Raw genomic sequence first — 14,023 nt, 5'->3', positions numbered from 1 at the left:
GGCCAAGGCAGCTGGGGAGCCAGACCACATAGCTGATCTGGTACTGGATGTCCCCAGCTTGGGCCCTGCCCCCACCTCCCGGCACAAAGATTTCTGGGTGTCCAAGTCCCGCAAGCCGGGCCCAGGAGCAGGGCAGTTTTGCCTGGTGAGGCACCTGGGCTGAGCAGGGGTTCCCAGGCCCTGGCGGGTGTCCTAGCCAGTAATTTCCAAACTGCCTCCCCTGGAGAACTGACCCTGGCCCTCTGAGCTACCAATAGCCCCTAGCACAAGGGTCATGCTCCCAAGGGGTAAATTTCACCAGCCCAGCAGCAAGTGCCACCTCCAGGTTTGAATTTTCTGGGAGAAGCCGGAAGCAGGAGGCGCTGGGGACGAGGGGGAGGAACAGGGGCGGGGCGCACTCGGGAGTGGAGGCGGAACAGGGTGGAAAGAGGTGGGGCCTCGGGCGAAGGGGGAGAGTGGGGGTTGGGCCTGAGCCAGAGCAGGTGCTGAGCACGCCCAGGAAAATTAGAAAGTTGGCACCTCTGCCCATAAGTATCAAAGTTCCTGCAGCTGGAGCACAGCTGTGACTGCAGAGCCTCCTCTCCCCACAGACCCAGCAGATGCAACAACTCTGGAGTACTCCACGTGGAAGTGTGTTTGCTGCAGAGAGCCAGCATGGTCAGCTGGTAAGATGCTATGTGTCCTGTCCATGTCAAGCAAACAGGAAGTGGAATTTAAAAAATTTCCAGGGTTTTAAAGGGGATGGGACACATGCCTGCATACCTGGCTGCAAGGCAGCGGACTTCTTCCTAAAGACCTCCTAAGGCACCTGCGATAAAGTAGAACCTCAGAGTTACAAACACCAGAGTCATGAACTGACCCGTCAACCCCACCCCTAATTTAGAACCAGAAGTATGCAATCAGGCAGCAGCAGAGACAAAAAAAACAAAACAAAACGAGCAAATGCAGTACAGTACTGTGTTAAACGTAAACTACTAAACAAATAAAGGGAAAGTTTAAAAAAAAGATTTGACAAGATCAGGAAACTGTTTCTGTTCTTGCTTCATTTAAATTAAGATGGTTAAAAGCATAGTAAAGTTTCAAAGTTGTATTAAATCAATGTTCAGTTGTAAACTTTTGAAAGAACAACCATAATGTTTGGTTCAGAATTACGAACATTTCAGAGTTACGAACAACTTCCATTCCCGAGGTGTTCCTAACTCTGAGGTTCTACTGTAGTGTGTTCCTGTGATATGTAGACAGTATTGGGCTATGGAACTACTATTAGAGGAATGTTACCGTTGCACATTTGAGCATTCAAAAACCAAGATCTGTCACAACTAAGGCTGTATGCACAACTGTATCTCCACCCTGTCCACATGCATTAGGACACCCTGGGAATTATTACTCCACAATGCTGGTTCTACATTAACTGTAACCACTCTGGAAAAAGACTTGAGCTTCACTGTGAGCATGTCAATGAAAAATCTCTGTTCAGTGTGCAGTGGCAGTCAACAAAGCAAACAAAATGTTTAGATGTGCACATAATGGAATAGAAAATAATGCTGAAAGTACTATATTGCATTTATAACACACATTAATGGTATATCCTCACATGGAATACTATGTTCAGTTTGGGTCAGACTATCTCAAAGAAAAGATATAGCAGAAGCAGAAGGGCTTCAAAGATGGGGCAACAAAAATGTTTAGAAGCACAGCAAGACTGAGCATAGAGAGGAGACATACAAGAGGCATCATGACAGAAGTACACAAAATATGGTTTAGAGATGGTAAATTGGGATCTTCTCTTTACCCTTTTATATAATACAGGAACCAGAGGACAGTCAATATAACTGATAAGAGAATTTATTTTATGACATGTGGAACTCATTGCCACGAGATATCGTTAACATAAGAACATAAGAACGGCCATAGTGGGTCAGACCAAAGGTCCATCAAGCCCAGTATCCTGTCTTCCGACAGTGGCCAATAGCAGGTGCCCCAAAGGGAATGAACAGACAGATTATCATCAAGTGAGCCATGCCCTGTCACCCAATCCCAGCTTCTGGCAACACAGGCTACGGACTCCATTTCTGCCCATCCTGGCTAATAGCCATTGATGGACCTATCTTCCATGAATCTATCTAGCTCTCTTGAGATCAAGAGATCAGTAGGAGTCAAAATAATTAGATATTTATAATGAATAGGCCTGGTTCTCAGTTACACTAAGGCTCCTTTACACTACTCCATTAGTTTAAAGGTGCCTTAGCACTCACTTTAAGGCATTTTCCACTGCCAGAGTGGTGTAAAGGGGCCTTTGTGTAACCAAGAATCAGGTCCAATGCGAACATCCACAGTTAAATTGGAAAGGATCATTTGACTCAGATATAAACCCTCATCCTGTGAGATATAATCCAACAATAGGGGTTATGATGAAACTTCCCCTAATGGGCAACATAGTTAATAATTAATATTTGAGGATTTTCTTGTTCCTTCCTCTGAAACATCTGGTACTGGTCACTGTCATAATAAAACCACCTTGATGAGAGGCATAGCACTTTTTTCCAACATAGTTAAAGCGATGCAGTGTCAGTGTAGACACTGCATTGCTTATGTTGTCCTAAGGGTATGTCTACACTACGGAATAAGGTCAAATTTATAGAAGTCGGTTTTTTAGAAATCGGTTTTATATATTCAAGTGTGTGTGTCCCCACAGAAAATGCTCTAAGTGCATTAAGTGCATTAACTCGACGGAGTGCTTCCATAGTACCGAGGCTAGAGTCGACTTCCGGAGCGTTGCACTGTGGATAGCTATCCCACAGTTCCCGCAGTCTCCGCTGTCCATTGGAATTCTGGGTTGAGATCCCAATGCCTGATGGGGCTAAAACATTGTCGCGGGTGGTTCTGGGTACATATCGTCAGGCCCCTCTTCCCTCCCTCCCTCCATGAAAGCAAGGGCAGACAATCGTTTCGCGCCTTTTTTCCTGAGTTACCTGTGCAGATGCCATACCACGGCAAGCACGGAGCCCGCTCAGGTAACCGTCACCGTATGTCTCCTGGGTGCTGGCAGACGCGGTACGGCATTGCTACACAGTAGCAGCAAACCATTGCCTTCTGGCAGCAGACAGTGCAGTACGACTGGTAGCTGTCCTCGTCGTGTCCGAGGTGCTCCTGGCCACGTCGGCTTGGAGCGCCTGGGCAGACATGGGCGCAGGGACTAAATTTGGAGTGACTTGACCAGGTCATTCTCTTTAGTCCTGCAGTCAGTCCTATTGAACCGTCTTATGGTGAGCAGGCAGGCGATACGGATTGCTAGCAGTCCTATTGCATCATCTTCTGCCGGGTAGCCATGAGATGTGGATGGCATGCAATCCTTCTGCACCGTCTGCTGCCAGCCAAAGATGTAAAAGATGGAGTGGATCAAAACAAGAAATAGACCAGATTTGTTTTGTACTCATTTGCCTCCTCCCCCATCTAGGGGACTCATTCCTCTAGGTCACACTGCAGTCACTCACAGAGAAGGTGCAGCGAGGTAAATCTAGCCATGTATCAATCAGAGGCCAGACTAACCTCCTTGTTCCAATAAGAACAATAACTTAGGTGCACCATTTCTTATTGGAACCCTCCGTGAAGTTCTGCCTGAAATACTCCTTGATGTAAAGCTGCCCCCTTTGTTGATTTTAGCTCCCTGAAGCCAACCCTGTAAGCCGTGTCGTCAGTCGCCCCTCCCTCCGTCAGAGCAACGGCAGACAATCGTTCCGCGCCTTTTTTCTGTGCGGACACCATACCAAGGCAAGCATGGAGGCCGCTCAGCTCACTTTGGCAATTAGGAGCACATTAAACACCACACGCATTATCCAGCAGTATATGCAGCACCAGAACCTGGCAAAGTGATACCGGGCGAGGAGGCGACGTCAGCACGGTCACGTGAGTGATCAGGACATGGACACAGATTTCTCTGAAAGCATGGGCCCTGCCAATACATGCAGCATGGTGCTAATGGGGCAGGTTCATGCTGTGGAACACCGATTCTGGGCTCGGGAAACAAGCACAGACTGGTGGGACCGCATAGTGTTGCAGGTCTGGGACGATTCCCAGTGGCTGCGAAACTTTCGCATGCATAAGGGCACTTTCATGGAACTTTGTGACTTGCTTTCCCCTGCCCTGAGGCGCATGAATACCAAGATGAGAGCAGCCCTCACAGTTGAGAAGCGAGTGGCGATAGCCCCGTGGAAGCTTGCAACGCCAGACAGCAACCGGTCAGTTGGGAATCAATTTGGAGTGGGCAAATCTACTGTTGGGGCTGCTGTGATGCAAGTAGCCCATGCAATCAAAGATCTGCTGATATCAAGGGTAGTGACCCTGGGAAATGTGCAGGTCATAGTGGATGGCTTTGCTGCAATGGGATTCCCTAACTCTGGTGGGGCCATAGACGGAACCCATATCCCTATCTTGGCACCGGAGCACCAAGCCACCGAGTACATAAACCGCAAGGGGTACTTTTCAATAGTGCTGCAAGCTCTGGTGGATCACAAGGGATGTTTCACCAACATCAACGTGGGATGGCCAGGAAAGGTACATGACACTCGCATCTTCAGGAACTCTGGTCTGTTTCAAAAGCTGCAGGAAGGGACTTTATTCCCAGACGAGAAAATAACTGTTGGGGATGTTGAAATGCCTATATGTATCCTTGGGGACCCAGCCTACCCCTTAATGCCATGGCTCATGAAGCCGTACACAGGCAGCCTGGACAGTAGTCAGGAGCTGTTCAACTACAGGCTGAGCAAGTGCAGAATGGTGGTAGAATGTGCATTTGGATGTTTAAAGGCTCGCTGGCGCAGTTTACTGACTCGCTTAGACCTCAACGAAACCAATATTCCCACTGTTATTATTGCTTGCTGTGTGCTCCACAATATCTGTGAGAGTAAGGGGGAGATGTTTATGGCGGGGTGGGAGGTTGAGGCAAATCGCCTGGCTGCTGGTTACGCGCAGCCAGACACCAGGGCGGTTAGAAGAGCACAGGAGGGCGCGGTACGCATCAGAGAAGCTTTGAAAACCAGTTTCATGACTGGCCAGGCTCCGGTGTGAAAGTTCTGTTTGTTTCTCTTCGATGAAACCCCCCGCCCCTTGGTTCACTCTACTTCCCTGTAAGCTAACCACCCTCCCCTCCTCCCTTCGATCACCGCTTGCAGAGGCAATAAAGTCATTGTTCCCTCACATTCATGCATTCTTTATTCATTCATCACACAAATAGGGGGATGACTACCAAGGTAGCCCAAGAGGGGTGGTGGAGGAGGGAAGGAAAATGCCACACAGCACTTTAAAGTTTACAACTTTAAAATTTATTGAATGCCAGCCTTCTTTTTTTTGGGCAATCCTCTGTGGCGGAGTGGCTGGTTGGCAGGTGGCCCCCCCACCGCGTGCTTGGGCATCTGGGTGTGAAGGCTATGGAACTTGGGGAGGAGGGCGGTTGGTTACAGAGGGGCTGCAGTGGCAGTCTGTGCTCCAGCTGCCTTTGCTGCAGCTCAACCATACACTGGAGCATACTGATTTGGTCCTGCAGCAGCCTCAGCATTGAATCCTGCCTCCTCTCATCACGCTGCCGCCACATTTGAGCTTCAGCCCTGTCTTCAGCCCGCCACTTACTCTCTTCAGCCCGCCACCTCTCCTCCCGGTCATTTTGTACTTTCCTGCACTCTGACATTATTTGCTTCCACGCATTCGTCTGTGCTCTGTCAGTGTGGGAGGACAGCATGAGCTCAGAGAACATTTCATCTCGAGTGAGTTTTTTTTTCTTTCTAAGCTTCACTAGCCTCTGGGAAGGAGAAGATCCTGTGATCATTGAAACACATGCAGCTGGTGGAGAAAAAAAAAGGGACAGCGGTATTTAAAAAGACACATTTTATAAAACAGTGGCTACACTCTTTCAGGGTAAACCTTGCTGTTAACATTACATACATAGCACATGTGCTTTCGTTACAAGGTCGCATTTTGCCTCCCCCCACCGCGTGGCTACCCCCTCAACCCTCCCCCCTCCCTGTGGCTAACAGCGGGGAACATTTCTGTTTAGCCACAGGCAAACAGCCCAGCAAGAATGGGCTCCTCTGAGTGTCCCCTGAAGAAAAGCACTCTATTTCAACCAGGTGACCATGAATTATATCTCACTCTCCTGAGGATAACACAGAGAGATAAAGAACGGATGTTGTTTGAACGCCAGCAAACATACACTGCAATGCTTTGTTGTACAATGATTCCCGAGTACGTGTTACTGGCCTGGAGTGGTAAAGTGTCCTACCATGAAGGACACAATAAGGCTGCCCTCCCCAGAAACCTTTTGCAAAGGCTTTGGGAGTACATCCAGGAGAGCAGCGAATGCCAGGGCAAAGTAATCCTTTCACATGCTTGCTTTTAAACCATGTATAGTATTTTAAAAGGTACACTCACCGGAGGTCCCTTCTCTGCCTGCTGGGTCCAGGAGGCAGTCTTGGGTGAGTTCGGGGGGTACTGGTTCCAGGTCCAGGGTGAGAAACAGTTCCTGGCTGTCGGGAAAACCGGTTTCTCTGCTTGTTTGCTGTGAGCTATTTACAACCTCATCATCATCATCATCTTCTTCGTCCCCAAAACCTGCTTCCGTATTGCCTCCATCTCCATTGAAGGAGTCAAACAACACGGCTGGGGTAGTGGTGGCTGAACCCCCTAAAATGGCATGCAGCTCATCATAGAAGCGGCATGTTTGGGGCTCTGACCCGGAGCGGCCGTTCGCCTCTCTGGTTTTCTGGTCGGCTTGCCTCAGCTCCTTCAGTTTCACGTGGCACTGCTTCGGGTCCCTGTTATGGCTCTGTCCTTCATGCCCTGGGAGATTTTGACAAAGGTTTTGGCGTTTTGAAAACTGGAACGGAGTTCTGATAGCACAGATTCCTCTCCCCATACAGCGATCAGATCCCGTACCTCCCGTTCGGTCCATGCTGGAGCTCTTTTGCGATTCTGGGACTCCATCATGGTCACCTCTGCTGATGAGCTCTGCATGGTCACCTGCAGCTTGCCACGCTGGCCAAACAGGAAATGAGATTCAAAAGTTCGCGGTTCTTTTCCTGTTTACCTGGCCAATGCATCTGAGTTGAGAGTGCTGTCCAGAGCGGTCACAATGGAGCACTCTGGGATAGCTCCCGGAGGCCAATACCGTCGAATTGTGTCCACAGTACCCCAAATTCGACCCGGCAAGGCCAATTTAAGCGCTAATCCACTTGTCAGGGGTGGAGTAAGGAAATCGATTTTAAGAGCCCTTTAAGTCGAAATAAAGGGCTTCGTCGTGTGGACGGGTGCAGGTTTACATCGATTTAATGCTGCTAAATTCGACCTAAAGTCCGAGTGTAGATCAGGGCTAAGAGGCCTCCAGGAGGTGTCCCACAATGCTCATTGTGACTATTCTGGTCACCAGCTCCACAATACTGGAATGCACAAAGTTCATAAGGAGCATCAGAGTGGTACTTCTTTTTGTGAACCTTACAAAATGCAGAACAGCCATTCCCTGCCTCCTTTGCACCTTGCAGTTTTTGCAGAGAATGAGCCAAGGTCTCAGCAGCGTGTAGGAACCCTCCCTAACCTTTTTGTAGCATCAGGAAACTGTTCACACTCACAGCTAAGTTAGCCACACATACATGCAGCACAACTTTCCTTAAGCGCACATTTTACAAGCTTAGCAAAAAGCCCTATGCAAACTGTACAGTACTACATGGGCAGAGCATGAGATATTCAAAGGGACATAACTCAGTCAACTGCAGACTAAAATTTCTGAACATGAAAAAGCACATCTCTTCAGTTACGTCTATGTCCCTACCAAATGCCAACTTTCCACCCCCAGCCATTTTGGCTGTAATGCTCTTCGCCACAAAATGGTCCTGAGAATTGTCTTCCTTTTTAAACATGGGAAAACTACTTTCCCCACTCTTCTCAGAGTAACTCAAATTTCCCCTTACCACCCAGCCCCCAAATTACACGAATTACATTTCAGCCCAAGTGGTTCCATTTTCAGAAACTTGCCAGTAACTAAACAAGGAGTTTGAATAAAACCATTTAACAATCTTAGCTGTAGCAGCCTCTCTCACTTTAATACATGCACACACAGCATGCTGCAGAATATCAGTTCGGTTAGGTTTGTATTGACCTGACCAGATTGACTTTTATTGTGATTTGGCTTTTGTTTCCACTAGGGCAGAATAGTGTGACTACACAGATCTACGCCCTCCCTTCCCTCCCCCTCATCAAACTTTGGTACCAATTAGTGTTGTGGGGTGGAAACAACAACAACATAACATTGTCTAGAGTATCTAAAAGGCAAACTCATTTGCTGATATTGGACAGAGCTCAGCCACACCCTCCACAAAAAGCAAAGGACAAAACTCTGCAACATTGCAGCAGCATATGGGGTTGCAAGTACACTTAATCATGACAAAAAGAAAAGGAGTACTTGTGGCACCTTAGAGACTAACCAATTTATTTGAGCATGAAATTGGTTAGTCTCTAAGGTGCCACAAGTACTCCTTTTCTTTTTGCGAATACAGACTAACACGGCTGTTACTCTGAAATTAATCATGACAGGGTTAAAAAAATCTTGCAGACATAGGTATCAGTTGTTATCCAGGCTCCTGTGGTTAGTGGGCTATTACACCTCTGCAGCAGCTTAAGCTTGCCAGAATTCAATGCACTTGGGTTCTCCACTTCCTTGAAGATTCAAGCTTCAGTCTCTCTCAAGAGTGAGGTATAAAGAGATTACTAGCAACATCATCTCATATCTTCTCCTATCCAACCTTGTAAATCTGAAGCTGCCCTTGGTTAAAAGCACTGATGTTAAATACTAACACTGTTTCTCTCCTTGTGTCTTTCCCACTCTTCCCTTTTCTTTGCAAATTTCAAGGTGATGACAAAAGAGAGAACAGTCTTAGCATTTGTTAATACCCACTTGACCCACAAAAGAAATTCACTAGCATTCGCAGCTCCTAATTTAAAAACCATTAGACCGTTCCGCTTGGCAGACCAGATCTAAATATTCTTAAAGGGGTGGTTTAATTTAATCATTACCTTAACAAGCCCCCTTTTAAAATGATGATCCGCCAAATTCAAGGGATTTGTTTTGGAATCTGATCCAATAACTGGCTTTGTACAAAGAGAAGCATAGCCGCATCTGATTTGGTTCAGAACGGGGTGATAATCATGAAAATTACTTTGCATATTTAATCACTGTGAAAACATGAGTACAAAACTACTTTCTAGAGATTACCTTAAAAAAAATAGCAGCTTCAGGCTTTGCAGCAAGCATGCCAATTACTTTGATTTACAGAGAATTATTTGGATTTTATAGAAAGCTCAGTGTTTCAAAGACTTCAAGCTAGTCAGCCACCAGCAAAGAAACATTTTTAATAGTGAAAGCAAAACGTTTTGTGTTTTTTAAATGATATTTAAGACTATGTCATCCTTTAACATAGATCCAAAGCAAAATAAACCCCGTCAGAAATTACCAGACTTCTGAACATACAAAGAGAGCAAAGAGGTCATATTCTGTTTAGGTTTGATCCAGAGATGGACCACAGCTGCCAAGTTGGGATCTTGATCAAAACTTTCAGAAAGTTTTGAGGGAAGAGAGATGTCCGGAATCCATCTCTGCTAAAAACATGCATTCACTGTTGTTTGTCACAGGAAGAATTGCATTGTCCACTAGTCCCAGGCACGAAGGCAAAAATATTCTTTGAAAACTTTCCAATAATGAGTGAATCCAAAAAAATGACTAGAAGAGAAAGGCAGTAGCCTTCAGAAAGTGCTGGAACTGACACTATAGTTAAACTGACTAGAGAATAAAGCATATATATTGATATAGAGAGATATATCTTTATTAGACATACAGACAGACTAGAAGCTTGTGGGGCAGTGGGAGAGACACGTATACAAAATTTGAAGCATATTCTCAAACTGTAAAAAGTGGACTCCAGATGATGACTTTGTGATACTTAGGATGACATTCACTGCTGATATAAATGGGCACATCTCCACTAAATTCAACTGAGTTGCACCTGTTTATGCCAGCCTTAAATTAAACTCACTCTTTATTGTCTGCTAAATAACCGACTGTATTTAAATCCTTGCATTTGCAATTCAGAGATATTTGTAAATAGACCAGCATATGAGGGCTACAATGTATGCCCCTAGAAGATAAAAGCCATTGCCAGCTAATACGAAGAATGTTGTACTATAAAATGTTACCCAGGTATATTTATGTGTTTGCATGTATGTGTCTGTATGTATATACACATACACGTGCCTCAGATTTATTATATAGATCAGACAGGTGTACTGTGTAAAGTCAAACAGAGACACATATACACATAAATACATATACCTGTATCTTTAGTATACTTGTCATACAGAGTGGATATTCCTTGAAGCTTTACATGTTCCACAGCTTCAGCAGTCCAGAGGTTAATGAACAAGCTTTTTCTCACATATGCACAGAACAGATAATTTTCTTTACTGTTCACGATAAGTTGAAGGAGCATTTGAGTGACAGACCAATTTGTCAATCAACTTCAAAGTGTTGAAGAAGCCTCCTCTGCATAATTGTACACACCGAGATCAAATGTGACCTTTGCTTGTACACTGGTATGGACAGCCAAGGTTACGAAGTCCAAAGGAGACAGGCAAATCAACCACCACTTCTGAGTGCTGTGCCTTTCTGGGGTTATCTATGCATTAAAATAATTACTGCTTTTATAGGAAAGATTAAAATAAAAAAGTCCTTTTTTATTTTTTAAGTGTGTGTGTGAGGACGACGTGTGTATAAATTTGTCACTAAGCCTCAATGTCTGTGTTTTTATTTTATTGTGTTTTTAGGTTTCAACACAGAGCCCTTGGTACTGACATCTCATGCAGTTTTTCTTGAAAGCAACGTTTTAATAGCAGCTCCCTTCATTTAATGTTAGCCACTTCAGATGATTTCTTTGCTAAAACCTGAATTATGAAAATCACTTGTCAATTACCCAGGGTAGCTGTGTAAAAGAATTATTGCACATTCACAGTGAAAAGAAAACTTTATTTTCACCACTTTCCAGTAAAAGCTAATTCAGAATAACTCCATTTAACAGTTATTTCATGCTGAAATACTGAATACCTCAGGGAGTCTTTTAGGGATTTTAAAGTCTCTTTATTTATAAATGATTCATGCTGCATTTTCAGAAAAACCTACAATTAGTGTGGGTAGCATAGAGACTCCTTTGGGAAAGGTAAAAAAAATATATAAAAAAATATACATGCATTATATACAGCCTTTTTATCTATTGTTGTTTTGCAGTGGACTATAAAAAGAAAAGAACTGGAAAAAATGGCAAGGAGATATTTTATCTAACCTTTTAAATATACGCCTCAGTTGACAGTATTTTGTGAAGTACTTACCCTTATGATTTGTACAGCCCACAAAATTCTTTTAATGCAGGTTACATTTTGGTTTGCACTTTCCAGCCCCAGTTACAAATGATCAAGCTAGCAAAGAGGAGATACTTTCCATGGTGATACAGTAGGACAACCCCTCCTACCCTCATGGACATGAGGGTCCCTAACGTTTCTATATTGTTTGCTGTCTGGAGTGGTGGTATAATTGTAGGGCCTATTGAATTTCTTAAATTTACACAGTCTAAGAGGACTTAAATCCCTTATGCTCCATCATTAGCCTTCCTGCTAAGGATAATAGTGCAGGGGGGAGGCATAAGGAGTTCCTTATGGACTACTAGCATTGTCAGAGCTTACATGATGAAAGCAGCCACCACCAAGCTCCCTCCCATGTCGCTTCGCAGGAAGTGGGCAGGTAGGGACTGGGAGATGGCAGAGTTTTGGTTCTACCCCTCAACACACTAGCCTACGTACCAGCTCCACCACAGAGTGAGATGTGGCACAGATTGCTTCTCTGCCAAAACGAGGGGGCAGAAGGAAGCAGATTGTGATCCTCAGAGTCACAGTCTGGTTCTTGTCCTGTCCCTAGGGCATCCCAGCTATGTGCTGCCCCATATTCAGGCAGGACGGTAGAGTTAGAATCCAATCCAAAGAGATTTTTTGGCTCAAGATTTCATGGTTTTAAGGAGCAGGTCTATAGGCTGCTCTTGTGTATTTATTTTCCTTAATGAGATTTTTGCTCAGGGGTGGAGCTCCTTTATCATTGCTACTTCAGGATGGCAAGGATATACTCCTAACATACAAAAAACCTAAACTCAAACCTCCATTTAAGACACCAGCCCTTGTCTATATTGGCATGTTGCCCCAATTTTAGCAATCAGTGGCAAGTCTCTGATGTAACTGCACCTGGGTAACCCCTAGCAATTCCACAACTATGGGTCGCAACCCTGAGTGGGGTCATGCCATCAGTGAATGGGGTTGTGGCAGTCCTGACTGTGCAGAGGATGCCAAATTTCTCTGCACAGCATGACCTTGCACGTACAGTGCTCTACAAAATGGTGTCCTTCTTGTTGTCTGGGGCCACAGGAAGCAATAAGTCTGAAAATAGGGTCATTCAAGCAAAAAGTTTGGGAACTCCTAAGTGTAGACCTTGATATGTGCAAATGGAGCTCACTTTGGTTTCAGACAGGAGGTGCTCCATCAGCATTAATCCTAGTTTTCTCTGTCTTCCCTTGGGATTTGCGTTATTGCAGCTACATAAAAGGCTGACTATCAATGGCAGAAATTGTGTCAAATTCCCAATGCAGACAAAGCCTAGTGTTTTGGGAGAAAGGCAAGATTTCAAGTGTTACCCAGTTACTGCAGCATCATTTATCGTGTGGCTACTGAGGCAAACATACAACTAAATCTTACAGCTATAGAAGATCTTCCAACCAAGTGGTACTCGTAAGTGAAGAAGAATCCTGGAGCTTGTAAAAGGTGTGTCAGGGGAAAGAAATGTGAGTGAGGAAAAGTCTGATCTTCTATCATATGATGTACAGCTTTATGAATGACGCTTCTACTACAAATGGAAAACCTTGGAGCTGACAGGCCTCAAACTTTGAACTGCACAAAATCTGGATCATAATTGTGTTTGCTTGAGCCCATCTTGATAGCTTTCCAAATTCCTAGAAACATGGCTGTACCAACTAGAAGTGAAAACTCTTAATTTGGAGTTTGATGATGTTTCTTATTAAACTACCATAAACAATAAAGAATAGTAGCAGTGACTCTGCAACATATAGCAGTATGTGCTTTGGCATTGTCACGGTTGCTTGGATACCAACAGGTGGAAGACAAGAAGGAACCATTTGAATAAAGAGAATTATCATCAAGGCTGTCACTAGATGGTGGATAAAACAGAATCACTAGCATAGTGGAATTTGCTTTGTTTTAATGCTTTTGAAAGGGGAGAAAAGGTGCCTTGGCATAACTATTGACATCTTAACTTGTTGATCTTCATTTTTTAATCTTTTGCCTAATCTTACATTATAGTATGAGGAGATTCACAATATGCAACTTGTTCAGCACCATTTTCAATGCAGCATCAATTCAGTGAGCACTGACAAGGTTACAGTAGGTTTTATGAAGAGGGAAAATGAAAGGATTTTTCTTTTCTTTGAAACCAGGGACATGACAAAATTATATCTTGAATTTAATTCTCTCTAGTACTTCAACATAATCAGATCAATTGGTTCTAAATCTGTCCTTTTGAGGATATTCTCAATCTCTGCAGAACTAGAGCAATTAAAAGTTAATTGTCTAACTTTCATAAGAAACCAAATAACTTTAGATAAATAAAAATAGAGGTGTGTGAGGGGGAGAGTATTTTAAAATATTATTTCCTACTACTAAATATAATGGCCTCATGAACATCATGGGAGTGAAAAGAAGTGGCAGAAAGTCTCCAGGCAGTTAAAGGGCCATAACTTTTGCTCCATTCATGTTGCCAAAATCCCACCTTTATGGAGGGGGAAAGTGTGTGACAGGCTCTCTGTTGTTTTCAAGCCAGGGAGATTTCAGGGGGCTATTTTTCTTCCCACAGGTTTTCCCATGGAAAGGAGCACATAAC

General features: G+C 44.4%; 1 long non-coding RNA gene across 1 annotated transcript; it reads right to left on the bottom strand.

Moving 5' to 3' along the window:
• Positions 1 to 5,298: 5,298 nt before the first annotated feature.
• LOC142072362 (uncharacterized) lies at positions 5,299 to 6,601 on the bottom strand. Its single transcript, XR_012668761.1, has 2 exons — positions 6,424 to 6,601; positions 5,299 to 5,835 (listed from the first exon to the last, which is right to left on the bottom strand). It is a non-coding gene; the product is annotated as an uncharacterized LOC142072362 (long non-coding RNA).
• Positions 6,602 to 14,023: the final 7,422 nt, after the last annotated feature.

Source organism: Caretta caretta, chromosome 6 (genome assembly GCF_965140235.1).
Source record: "Caretta caretta isolate rCarCar2 chromosome 6, rCarCar1.hap1, whole genome shotgun sequence".
Taxonomy (NCBI): domain Eukaryota; kingdom Metazoa; phylum Chordata; order Testudines; family Cheloniidae; genus Caretta; species Caretta caretta.
This window is presented reverse-complemented; position numbering and strand designations above follow the sequence as displayed.